The following is a 12029-nucleotide window of genomic DNA, read 5'->3' as shown; positions in this document are numbered from 1 at the left end:
AGAGACTATAGGAGCATTGAGCAAAGAGCATGTGATAGTGTGCATTGAGGCAGGGCTACGCCCTCAATCTTTAGATTTGCTGAGAACAGAAACATTGTTTAATAATTTGCTAACTAAGGCAGAAAAAGAACAGTCTACTGAGTGTTGATAAAGCGAACTGCTTGAGCCAACTGGCTAATTTTAATCATTGTTATCATTAAATTAAGTAAGCTACATCCAGCTACCGACTTAAATGGTAAAAGGCATCTTGACATTTCTTTAACATGAAAATATACAATTGCGTCCTCTTCCAAATACTCAGCCCCTGGCCACTTTAGGGTCTCAATGGGATTATGCTACTCTATCACTTATTTTATTTTATTTTTTTCTCTTCTTACTTCTTTCAAGTGGCAAAAGGACAGAGTAGCAGAAAAAAAGATGCAGTGGAACTAGAAACAGGAAACCACAGAAGAGAAACTGTTTCTTTATCTTGCTCCCTGGCAGTTATTCCTGTTATAACAGCGAGAGAGGGAGTGAGGCGGGTTTTGTCAGATAAGCGGCAAGAGGTGCTTTGAGAGGTTGAGTACAAACTCCCTGAACATTTAGAATTCATTTTGAGGAGAGAGAACATTTCAGGACTAGTGAGAAAGGTATGGAATTGGGCCCCAAGTTCATTGCTATGAGTGGGGGGGGGGGGGGTCAGAAAAGTGTCACGCGGTTGATCGCAAGTCCGTGGATATAAGCCAATTGCCTGTGGAACTGAACATGCTTAGATTCTAATTCCGTGGGCATGGAAAGGCTCCAGAGCTCTCAAGAAATGTTCCCCAAGTTAGTATGATATAAAGTCAAGGTTAATAACCACTGATATGTGGTTAAGAGCCCAGGCTGTGCAGTCAGTCGCCTCATTTGCATCTAAGCTCATCTTACTAACTACATGCCTTTGTACTAGTTAGTTATCCCCCCGAAGCTCCAAAATTGGCATAGGGGCAGCAAAATGTGAGACCCTGCTGGGAGGGGCGGATTTTATGGGCTGGCAAACAAGAGGTGGTGTATCAGAGGAACAGAAAGGGCCGAAGTGTACTCCTCGTTGTAAAAGAACAGTCTAGAATACCATAGAAGCTATCGGATTAAGAGAGGAGATCAAGCATTCCAAGAGGTTAATGTGCAGTGAATGCCTGTTCTGTCCCATTATTTCATTTAATCCTCAGACCCAATTTATGAAATCTTTACTAATGTTATTTCATTTTCAGGCAGGGCAGTCAGGGCGAGGAGTGCTTATCAGACTTGTAAGATACACTGTTAGTAAGTGATGGAGACTCTCAGGCACGCATACAGTAGTCATTGCCTTTTGGATCACAAAGTAACCATTGAACACCTGCCACCTAGTGGCCATATACCCAAATTGCAGGTTTTGTTTATTTGAAGATGGGAGACTTTTCACGGTCCAACTTTTGGCCCCAGGAGCTAAGGTTCTGAAGTGTATGAAGGGGATTTGTCTCAATATCTGTCACCACACCAGCCAACACATTTGACTAGGAGGTATCACAGTGTATTATATAAGATATAATATTGTTTTGTCTTCAGAAAAAATTGGGTCAGGACTTAACCACTTTCGTGATCTTGGACACATTTCTTAAACTCTGTGACTGAGCTTTATTTCCTCTTATGTAAAATAGTGATGAAGTTCTATATTTTTCAAATTTCTTTATGCATTAGAAATAATATGTATCCAAAGAACTTAGCACAGTTCCTGGCGGGTACTAGAGGCACGGTGAATGATAAAGCACTTGCTTCATTGTGCACACTTAACTTACCTAAAAGAGAGAAGGAGGAGAGGGAGGGAGAGGGAGTGGGGGGAAAAGAAGAGGGAAAGGGAAGCGGGGAGGGGAAGGGAGTGATCTGCAGCAGGGAAAGGAGTGCAGAGACCAAAAGCAGAGAGATAAGAAGTTAATAAATGGTTGGAGTTCTTAAGTGTTTATCCTTACACATTAAAGTGTTTAAGTGGGGGTCCTGGGCGGCTCAGTTGGTTAAACGTCTGACTCTTCGTTTCCGCTCAGGTCATGCTCTCACAGTCTTGAGATCTAGCCTTGTGTCGGGCTCCATGCTAGGTATGGAGCCTCCTTATTATTCTCTCTCCCTCTCCCTCTGCCCCTCCCTCACTCATATTCTCATGTTCTCCCTCTCTCTCTCAAAATTATATATATATATTATATAATTATATAATATATATATAATTATATAATATATATATAATTATATATCTATTTATCTATATCTATATCTATATATCTATATATACCAAAATTCCCCATATACACACACTCACACACACATACACACACACACACACACACACATATAACTTTGTATATATATAAAGTGTGTTTAGGTGACTTTATGAGGGTAATTTTGGCTTAATTTCTTTCTTATGTATTGACCAAAAACCGGAAAGTCAAATGTGCCCCACTGTATTAGTAGTAACAACAATCACAGAAAAATAATAATAAAATAATGTTACAATATATACTGATGTAATGAATGTGTCTCTATTTTAAAGGTACTGATGAGGATTCAGTAAGGTAAGATTAAAAAGTGAAACACTTGGCCAATAACTGATGCTCTGAATTGTGAGTTCTCTTCTTCATTGCTGCAGGCATAGCCTCTCAAAATTTCTACGAAGTGTCACTCACCTGCCGGAACCTTTAAATAGGCCACTGAATTATAGTTTAGAAATCTTAGTTATTTTCTCCCTGCAGAAGGTTGAGAATTTTCTGTGAAATGAATTGTTTGCTTTCACAAAGGATTAAAACGGAGCTATTTCTTAGTGAGTATGGACTTAATTTGAAAGGCACACACATTTTGTGACTTATATTGAATTATGGGAACATTTAAATTGCATTTCTTAATTTACTTGGTTTACTCTCAGTTCAATTTACAAATTAGTTATGATCTTTGTTTTTGTCTACCTTTGATAACTAACTCTGTCTTCTACTCAAGTTTTTGTCATCTAAATTTGTTGCTATTTTGATCATTCTGACATTTTACAGTAAAATAAACCCAGTATACACACACACACACACACACACGTGTACATATATATATATGTATATATATATATATATGCATATAAGTGACTCATTTAAAAGTTCGGTTTAATGGCAAGATGCTAAGCTACCTCCTTACCTGCTCTCCTAGGAGATTCTGGAATGCCTGTGGCATCTAAACCCTGAAGGCCAACCCTGAATTGTCAACTGTTAAATTTTCCACCCTCAGCTCCTCTAGAAGAGTTCATGACAACAGAAAAGAGAGCTTTTGTTGAGAACGACAGGTGTTGATCTCACGTGGGTCATTGCAAGTATACCTTTTTACTCTTATTCAGGCATTCCTCAAAACACGCGAACAACAAAGCGAGAAGCAACCCAACTCTTTCTTCTTCAAGGGAAATTGAGTGTCGTCAAAAGGATCATTTTTATCTCATTGTCCCTAGCATCAACAGTTAGTAAGCAAATAACCATTATAGGAACTTCGCTGCAAAATGGTAACCTTGAGGACACTGATTCTGCATTCTTCTACTGAGAAAGATGTATTTAAATGCATGGTCTAAGAATAGAGATATTAAAATGACCAATGAGCAGACCCGGGTGTCGGTATTGCTGGAGATGTACACAGCAGGGGACGTTGTCTAGGTTCCCGGTCTCCGAGCAACTCTGGAAGGGTCCCTTTTCCATAGGCACCTGTCGAAATCCTTCCCTTATTCTCCAGCTCCAAGGACCCTTCTTCTAAGAAGTTTTATAAGATTCTTCAGACACAATTAACTGTTCCTTTCTCCAAATTCTTTAGTATTCATCAACGTCTTCCGATAACAGACTGAGAAGTGTCTGTCTTGTGTATCTACCGCAGACACTAGTATGTTGCACAGAGTAGTTGTGGGAAGTAAAGGATCTTTCTAGTCGGGGTCTCTCCTCGCCCTCTGCAGTGCTCAGGGATTCTGTCACTCTCCTCTCTCCAGGTCGGCTACCATGCACTGCACCTGGTGTGCTCCTTCCTGGGGGACGGGACAGAAAGCTTCGATCTCTCCTTCCTTGCTAGCTCCCCCGATTGACTCTTTGTTGTCAAGGCTGTCTGCTAATCGTTCCAAGAGAAACAGATGGAGGGTAAGAATACGAGGGGAAGTTGAGGGGCTCAGTCAGTTACGCGTCAGACTTGGTTTTGGCTCAGGTCACGATCTTGTGGTTTGTGGGTTCGAGCCCCAGCTTCGAGAGAGCACACAGCCTTCCTGGGATTCTCTCTTTCCCGTTCTCTCTGCCCGTCCCTCAAAATAAATAAATAAACTAAAAAAAAAAAAAAAAAAACGGAAGCTAAGAATAAAAAACTGGTCAGAAGAACAGGTGTAGGGACAAAGATTTAGGGTGTTTTGTCAGGTTCTTACAGTTCTGCTGCCAGTTGAATAGTTCCTAAATAGTTTTTCCTCTCCTTTTCCCTCTTCCTTTTCCTCTCCTCTCTTCTCCTTTCCTTCCCTTTCTTCTCTTTTCCTTTCCTTTTCCGTCCCACCTTTCCTCCCCCTCTCTCTTTCTTCTCTCTCTCTCTTTGTGCAGAACCTCCCGTCCTCCTTTGTCCGGAGTGTGTGTACCTCTTTAGATTTCCTCTTCTTTGCCACTGCTTGCTTCCCTCCTGTCTTTTTTTTAAATATGTTTGTTTGTTTATGTTTCTTTATTATTTGGTTTGTCTCACTTTTTCTTTGTTTATTTTTGTTTTCTTAAATTCCACACGAGTGAAATCACATGGTGCTTGTCTTTCTCTGACTGACGTATTTCACTCTCTAGCTCTAACCGTGTTATTGCAAAAGCAAGACCGCATTCTTTCTGATGGCGGAATCATATTCCATTATGTATATATACACATCTTTTTTATCCATTCATCCATCAGTGGATACTGGAGATTCTTTGGTAAGCAGCGTTGCAGTAAACATAGGGTGCCTATATCTTTATGAATTAGTGTTTTTGTATTCTTGGGGTAAATACCCAGAGTGGAGTGACTGGATCATAGGGTAGTTCTATTTTCTTTATGGGGGGGGGGAGACCTCCATACTGTTTTTCACAGTGGCTGCACCAGTTTGCATTCCCACCAACAGGCCACAAGGGTTCTTTTTCCCCCCACGTCTTCGCCAACACGTATTGCTTCTTGTGGAACATTTGCTTTAAATCATGGGGGATGAGTGAAAGTTTGCCAGGTGGATTGGATTCGATGGGTGGTGGTGGTGGGGGGGAAGTTAGCTTGGCTTTTCTAAGGAAAGGGAAGGTACACCCTGTTCTGAATCTACGGCTCGCAGGTTATTGTGTGCTGAGAGCGGTACAAAGAGGCTGGAGAGGCAGGCAGGAACTAGGCTGGAGTCCGGGCTCACTTGTCGGGACTTTGGTTAAGCAGGTAAGAAACCATGGCAGGGATTCAAGCAGGGGTGTGAAATGGTCATATCTGAAGTTTAGGAATATAATCCCAGCTGCTGTATCAGCGAGAATAGATTTGAGAGGGGGTGTGTTTATGTGTGTGTGTGTGTGTGTGTGTGTGTGTGAGAGAGAGAGAGAGAGAGAGAGAGAGAGAGAGAGAGAGAGAGAAAGGATTAGGTCACAAGAGATAGAGTAGATACGGAGTACCAGAAGCAGGGAGATCAGCACAAATCTGATTGCAAGAGTCTGAGTGAGAGATAGTGAAGGCCCGAGCAGTAGTAATCAGGTGGCAGAGGAGGGAGTCAATATGAGCGAGGTAATCTGGGTAGAACTGATGGGACTGTTGATAATTGATAGCCATCTGGGTTGATCAGCTGAGGGAAAAGAGTCTGGGACAACCTTCTGGCTCTGGCTCTGGCTCTGGTGAAGGTAAAGAAAGGGAGCAGGTTGGGGAATTGCACAATTTGGGGGTGCTCTTGAGACTTACAGGTGGAAATATCCAGTAGTTCGCGGAACCAAGAGTGTAGAAGTTAGGAGAGGCTGATGCTATACACATAGAAGGATAAGTGATAAAGGATGCAGGACACAAGAGGAAAGTGGCAGAAGGATGAAATTACCATCACTTCAGAAATACAGTGGGGCCACCGGATAACTCTCACTTCTTCCTTCCCCAGGATTTAAGCGTTTACTGTGGAAAGGGATATCGTAACTATTGTCTTCATTTCCCCTTTCCTCTCTTTCTCCTTCCATCCCTAGAGAGTGACAGGATTACGCGGTCAGATCTGGGAAGTCTGTCTCGGGTTGAGCGAGAGCCAATAGGCACCATGAAATGGATCAAGCTGTCAAGACCAAGGGTAAAGAGGTACCTGAAGTGTCATACTCGACAGGGAAGCAGACAGGGAGTGGTCAAAGATGACAGGTGTCTCCATGAAGGATGCGGGGACCTAGGAGCAGACAGAGCACAGGTACAGGTAAACAAATGTATGGGAAGACCCATATTAATGCCCACTTTGATTCATTTGAGAATTATACCCTTAAGGCTTTCACCTGTAGTTGGTGCTCAATAAATGCGTTTGTATTTATGGTGGAACTAACAGCAGGCATACGATACATGTCTATTCACGGTGATAACATAAAGGGCTGAAGTTTAATTGGGGTGGGGTGGGAGAAGAGCATTTACCAGTGCAGAATTGTTTTTCTCTCTTGCTGTCTCCCATTTCTTATTGTCCTTAAGTTGTTGCTCAGTCCCAGGATTCTTGCTCACGGTTAGGGCTTCCTATGCTCCAAATCTCCTCCTTGTGGTATGACCCAGGGGCCCTGTTGTCCTTTGTCTCCTCTTTGAAGCTGCCTGACCCGCTTGGATTTTTGGTGAACTCCCCCAGCCTGGTTGTGGGAAAGGAGACAGTCTCCCCAGCTCACTCTTTCCTTCCTGATACTGAAGATAGGCACACCGACCATTTGGGTTTTTAGGTTTTTGTTGTTAATCACTATGGAGAACTGGCGAAGGATAAGAAAAATAAAAATTGTGAGAGTGACACCAACGTTACCAAACCCCACAAAATATTTGTGTTTGTCTTCTCCTACTCTTGTACTAGCTCGTATCTTGTATTTCTTACCTTCTTTAAAACAAGGCTTAATTTTAAGAAGATTCAAAGAGATTACATTAATATAGGCCCCACCCTCACCTAGCCTAGGGTAGGAAATTAGACTCCTAATCACCCTTAGACTCGATAACACCTGCCCAGAATATTTCCTCAGAACCCGAAGCACAGATGATTACCTGTTTCTGTATTTTTAAAACTTCTGAACTGCTCATCTTATTTTTTCCACTCCAACGACAATATTGGGTACATATACCACCTGTACTCATAATTGGAATAAAACTGCATGTCAAACTTTGTATTGTTTGTTCCACTTAAGATTATTAACATTCTGCTGTACTAGCAAATACTAGAACGTGTGACTCTAGTGGCTACAAAGCATCCCACCATATGGATTTACTATAAATTTAACGACTCTGGGATATCTAAATTGGTTCCAATTATTCAATCTCACAGAGAATACCTCAATAATGTCTTTGTCTGCCTTCGTCCCCATTTCTGATTATGGATTTCAGTTGAGTACCTAGAAGTGTAACTTCTTAGGCAAGAAGTTAAGTATCATTTTTAAAAACACGTACAAAACTGCTGTTCTGAAAAGTAACATTAATTTAAGAGAGTTTCTAAAACAATCGCCTTTGCCTCCTTCAAATCCTGGCCGGCTTTCTTCTGAGCCTTCATCAGGTCTCCAGATAGGAATTCTACAAATACTAAGGACCAGGATTTAAAAACGTCAGTCTATGGGTTTCAGGCGATAATACATTGCCAAGAACAACTTGTTCTTCTTCTCCTTCTCCTTTTCCTCCTCTCCCCCACTCCTCCTTCTCCTCCTTTTCCTCCTTCTTCTCCTCCTCCTCCCTCCTCCCCTCTGCTCTTCCTCCTTCTTCTTCCTTTTCTTTTTCTTTTCCTCCTTCTCCTCCTCCTTCTTCTCTTCCTCCTCCTCCTTCTTCTCCTTCTCCTTCTCCTCTTCCACCTCCTCCTCCTTCTCCTCCTCCTCTTCCTTCTTCTTCGACCTTTTTCCTTTTTTTACATTGCCAAGAACTTCTATATCTACGTCTTAAAGGTCATATCCTTTTTTGTATTTTTTTATTTGGGAAAATTGAAAAATGGCATTAAGAAATCTTATATACCCTTTCCCTAGCTTCCCCAAAGGTTAACATATTAAATAAGGACCAGTTAACATATTAACATATTACATATTAAGTAAGGAACAGTTAACATATTAAATAAGGAACCCAACCAGGTTAATATTGATCTAATACTAATATTGTATTAGTATCACTGATACTAATACAGACACAATACTATTAATGCCTCTAAAACCCTTATTCAAATGTTTCAGACTGTCCCATTAATGTTCTTTCTCTGGTCCAGGACCCAATCCAGGATCCACATTCATTTCTCCTTATTCATCTCCAATCTGGGAAATACTCGGACTCTTTGAAGAATTGTACCGGCCAGGTATTTTGCAAAATGTTCTTTAATTTGAGTTTGTGTGATGTTTCCTCCTAACTAAAATCAGGGGATGCCTTTTTAGCAGGAATGCCACATAAGGGATACTGTTCCTTTCTCGATGCGTCTTATCAGAAGGCATCTGATACTGATGCGTCTCTACCAATTACTAGTGGTCTGGTTTTAATCATATTTTTAAGATGGTGTCTGCCAGGTTTCTCCACCTTAAACTTACTATTTTATACTCTGTAATTGGTAAGAATCCTCTGGAGAGATACTTTGAACGCCATCCTTCTAAACTTTCAATTTTGTGTGTGTTTTATTAGGTAGATACTACATCAGTACAATGGTATATGTATGTAATTTATAAATAACTTCTTCATCTCCATACTTAGTTCTATGTATATAACTTATAAATAATGTATCCATAGGCATACTAAGGGCCAATGCCTAAATATTTTTTGCTCAAATCTTTTTTATCGATAAGGCTACCTGACCGAAAACGTTTTGGAAACCACTGTTGTAGCTTAATTCATGTTCTTTCCTTATGATTAAAACATGACTTCCCCATTATTTCTTACACAAAACAGTCTATGGAGCTGATTCTGTCCTATTATAACTTTTCCCTTATCCACATTTTATGCTGTCAGAGAACTGCACCTATTTGTACCATTCTGCCTTATCTGTTCGCTAGTGTTTCAAACACTCCTCATTTATTCCCATGCTTCACGCTTACTTATTTAGCTTTTAAGGTAGTGGAGAGTTTACCTTGTTTATGTTATATTTGTCATACTGTATATGTCATAGTATTCATGTTATATTTTCTATTAGGCCATGTCCTCTGAAGCTGGGATCTGTGCTTGGTTTATTTCTGGATCTTCCATGATATGAACATAATGCTATGCACAGAAAAAGCTCTCAATTAGGCTTTGTTTATTGCCCGAGTGAGAGGATAAACATCTGGTACAATGTTTGCTTAGTGAGGAAACACAATTATTTTGGTTCAATGAATACGGCAGACACTCTTGGGTGGCTAACCAAGTCACCATTTCCAACTTCTTTCTAGCCAACTTCCAGTTAGTATGCAGAGTACGTCACATCGTTCTCGTGAACGAAAGGGAAGGGGAAGTCTGATGTGCAGTTCTGGGAAAAGCTTTTGTTTTTCTCATATAGCCCCTGAAATTGTTCTCTCTTCCAACTCTTCGCCTTAAGTGTAGAGATGATGGCTGGGCTGCGGCAGCCCTCTTTTTTTTTTTTTTTTTTAGGTTTACTTATTTATTTTGAGAGCGAGAGAAATTGTGAATGGAGGAGGGGCCGAGAGAGGGAGAGAGAGAGAGAGAGAATCCCAAGCCGACTCTGCACTGTCAGCACAGAGCCAGATGCGGGGCTCGAACCCACCAACCATGAGAACGTGATTGAGCCAATGTCTGGAGCTTAACCAACTGAGCCACCCAGACACCCCTGCAGCAACCTTATGACCATGAAGGACAGATAAAGGTAGTGGCATTGCTCTTTACGTCTTTAGACTGAAGAAGCAAAACCAATAACCATTGACTTTTGAACACCTTGCTGTGTAGGAATACAAATCCATGTTGGTGGAAGCCATTGTAGCCGGATTCCTCCTACCCGTGTGGCTAAAATATTCCTGACTCACACTCCAATAGACCAGAGAAGCAAAAATTGCTCTTTGATCTATTCAGGAAAGCTTCATCGAGAAGGGAGATTGCAAGATCATTTTTATACCAGGAGAAATGAATGGAGATACCTTCATTAGAAGAAATGGAAACTCCCACGATTCAGTGCTGCTTTGGATGCTGTTTGCTGGTGGGGATAAGAGAAGCAAAATCAAGGCAGCTCATTTCTAGGCTATGCCAATGGACAGGGTGTGGGAAGGCCAGACACGAGTACGGTGACAAACATGTACTCGTAGGGCTTTGACAGCTGGAAATATGAAGGCCCAGTTCATAATGTGACTGGGAAACATGGGAATTAGGTGAAGATAAGGCAGTAGGCAGGTCAGAAACAGAGGTACCGTAAAGATAAAAGGAAAACACTTCAGAAGCCACTGGAGACGTCATGAAATTTGAGGGCATTTAGGGCAGAGCGGAAAGCTTAGTGCACATGGGTTCAGAAAGTTGGAATTCCGAGGTGCCTGGGTGGCTAAGTCGGTTGAGTGTCTGACTCTTGATCTTAGCCCAGGTCATGATCTCAGTCTGTCAGTTCCAGCCCTGTCTTGGGCTCCACACTAGCAGCACAGAGCCTGCTGGGGATTCTCTCTCCCTCTTTCTTTGCCCCTCCCTCCCTCTCTCTCTCTCTCTCTCTCAAAAATAAATACGGAAGCTTAAAGAAAGAGGTTGCAACTCAAACCTCGTTTCGCCTACATACCAGTTGAATAAAGTGGCCAATTCATGCTCTTTTGGAATCTGTTTCCTACCTCTCTGATAATAAAAGAAATCGTATTTCTTTTTGCGAGGTAGACACCTCAAGAGAGGTATGAGATGATTACTCAGATGGAGGACCAAGTTGTAGCCCAACTGCAGGGTGATTTTGTGCATGTCGTCCATAAACGTGGAAGAGAGTTCTTTAAGCTGTATTTTCCCTTTCACTGAGTCTCAACAAGAAGGGATGATTTCTAATACAAGGTGCATCTCCTTTCTCAGGGTTTTTCGTGTGCCGAGGTTTCGATGGTGTTGAAGTAAAACCTCTGACTTTCTGCTCTCTTTCAGAAGCAATGCCAGCAAAGTCCCTTTCACATAATCTTAGCAGGTTAGACCCCTAATAGTTTTCAAGCCAATAGTAGTTGATGAATGTTACATTTTGGTCTTTTCACCTTTTTTAATTGGGGAACCTTGTGTAACACTCTATTTTTGGTTCTAGCACCTTCACTAGTAGGGGTTACAACTCAAAGCCAAACTCATTCAGCCAACAGCCCTAAAAATACTCTTGGTTTCTGCCAGTCAATTTTCTTCTATTTTCACAATTAGTGGTTCTGCCTGGAAACTGCCTGCCAACATGCAAATCTCTTCCAAGGACTGATGGAAATCTGAGAATGTGCTAAGCTGTGTAAGGTTTAAGAGCAACATTATTCATTCACTATTTGAAATATTTAAACACATGTAAATCAAAAAAAAAAAAAAAGGATGAAATCTCATTATAAGAAATGAATGGCTGCTTTCCACTCTTTCTACAATATAGTCTTGATATCCATTTACATGCCGTTTGTAATATTAATATTATCGTAGTGAAATAAATCACATCCTTCACTTTTACATTTTTAATTACATTTTACTGCATTTGTTCTTTTGTTTATAGTTAACTAATAAAATATTTATTACATCTTACATATATGATGGTGTTTCTGTATTTTAATCAGATTTTACACATAATCTTTTCTCCCTCTTTTAGTATCTTTTTTATGACCTTACACACCACAGGATGTTGTTTTGTGGAAAACCTCATTATTTTTTAATGCATGGCTATTTATTAATGTATTGTGTATATAACACACTATGCATTTCTTTGAATTGATGAATACATTTACATCCACTTGAGAATA

General features: G+C 40.8%; 1 long non-coding RNA gene across 2 annotated transcripts; it reads left to right on the top strand.

Moving 5' to 3' along the window:
* The first annotated feature begins 453 nt into the window (after nt 1-453).
* LOC147572112 (uncharacterized) lies at nt 454-11814 on the top strand. 2 transcript variants are annotated; one of them, XR_015246676.1, is made up of 5 exons: nt 454-629; nt 6180-6388; nt 8396-8482; nt 9739-9970; nt 10051-11814. It is a non-coding gene; the product is annotated as an uncharacterized LOC147572112 (long non-coding RNA). The 2 variants fall into 2 exon arrangements; XR_015246675.1 differs by having other exon boundaries at nt 456-629; nt 9739-11814.
* Nucleotides 11815-12029: the final 215 nt, after the last annotated feature.

The sequence above is a fragment of the Puma concolor genome, chromosome F2 (assembly GCF_028749965.1).
Source record: "Puma concolor isolate L17-30 chromosome F2, mPumCon1.1.hap2, whole genome shotgun sequence".
Taxonomy (NCBI): Eukaryota; Metazoa; Chordata; class Mammalia; order Carnivora; family Felidae; genus Puma; species Puma concolor.
This window is presented reverse-complemented; position numbering and strand designations above follow the sequence as displayed.